Source organism: Giraffa tippelskirchi, chromosome 11 (genome assembly GCF_054371585.1).
Source record: "Giraffa tippelskirchi isolate mGirTip1 chromosome 11, T2T-mGirTip1v1.2.pri, whole genome shotgun sequence".
NCBI lineage: Eukaryota > Metazoa > Chordata > Mammalia > Artiodactyla > Giraffidae > Giraffa > Giraffa tippelskirchi.
This window is the reverse complement of record NC_137285.1, coordinates 27,785,628-27,787,016: the sequence shown is the minus strand read 5'-3', so window position 1 is coordinate 27,787,016 and position 1,389 is coordinate 27,785,628. Positions and strand designations below refer to the sequence as shown.

Genomic DNA, 1,389 nt, shown 5'->3' with positions numbered 1-1,389 from the left:
TTTTCGTTGCAATGGTGAATGGAATTGTTTCCTTAATTTCTCTGTTTTCTCATTGTTAGTGTATAGGAATGCAAGGGATTTCTGTGTGTTAATTTTATATCCTGCAACTTTACTATATTCATTGATTAGCCCTAGTCATTTTCTGGTGGAGTCTTTAGGGTTTTCTATGTAGAGGATCATGTCATGTCAGCTGCAAACAGTGAGAGTTTTACTTCTTCTTTTCCAATCTGGATTCCTTTTATTTCTTTTTCTTCTCTGACTGCTGCGGCTAAAACTTCCAAAACTGAAAGTATGGGACGCTTCACGAATGTGCATGCCAGCCTTACAAAGGGGCCATGCTGATCTTCTCTGTAGCGTTCCAGTTTTAGTCTATGTGCTGCCGAAGCGAGCGCCCATGTTTGTTTCAGTATCGCTGAAGAACTGGCGTGGGGCACCAGGACTGGAGCTTCTGGAAGGCTTGGCTTTGGTGTTAAGAAGGACACCTTTGGGCTAGGGCACTTCCCTGTTAATGTTTCCCTGGTATCTGCAGTTTCTGGTGGATCAAAATCAGGCCCAAGTCCCCCACACCTCAAGGGTTCAGGCTCAGTCCCTACTGTAGCACCAAGACCTCATCACAAGCCAAACAGCACAGAAGACAAGCGCCCAAGGCTCCTGGTAAAGGCATATTCAGTCCAAAATACCTAGCAAATGTTACACCAAAGAAAGTCCTCTAATATTTCTAGGAAGGTCTGTGGACCTGTTGTTGGCTGCATGAGGTCAGTTCAGTCTTGGGCCTAGCCTTATTCCAGCTTGTATTTTGCTCTTGAAGTGCTGCTGCTGCTGCTGCTGCTGCTAAGTCGCTTCAGTCGTGTCTGACTCTGTGTGACCCCATAGACAGCAGCCCACCAGGCCTCGATGTCCCTGGGATTCTCCAGGCAAGAACACTGGAGTGGGTTGCCATTTCCTTCTCCAATGCGTGAAAGTGAAGTCACTCAGTCATGTCCGACTCTTCACGACCTCATGGACTGCAGCCTACCAGGCTCCTCCATCCATGGGATTTTCCAGGCAAGAGTACTGGAGTGAGTTCCCATTGCCTTCTCCATTGTCTCTGTATGCTTATTCTTTAATTCTTCTAGGTCTTTATTAATTGATTCTTGCATTTTCTCCATTTTGTTTTCAAGGTTTTTGATCATCTTTACTATCAATATCCTGAATTTTTTTTCAGGTAATTTTCCTATTTACTCTTCATCTATTTGGACTTCTGTGTTTCTACTTTGTTCCTTCATTTGTGCAGTAATTCTCTGCCTTTTCCTTTTTTTTTTTGTTACGTTATGTGTTTGAGGTAACCTTTTCCCAGGCTTCAAGGAAAGTTGAATTCTTTCCTTGAAGAAGGTTGAATTCTTTCATTTT

At 43.6% G+C, this 1,389-nt stretch overlaps 1 non-coding gene across 1 annotated transcript; it reads right to left on the bottom strand.

Moving 5' to 3' along the window:
- Positions 1-285: 285 nt before the first annotated feature.
- On the bottom strand, positions 286-392 carry LOC145528028 (U6 spliceosomal RNA). Its single transcript, XR_014070107.1, has one exon. It is a non-coding gene; the product is annotated as a U6 spliceosomal RNA (small nuclear RNA).
- Between the last annotated feature and the right edge of the window lie 997 nt (positions 393-1,389).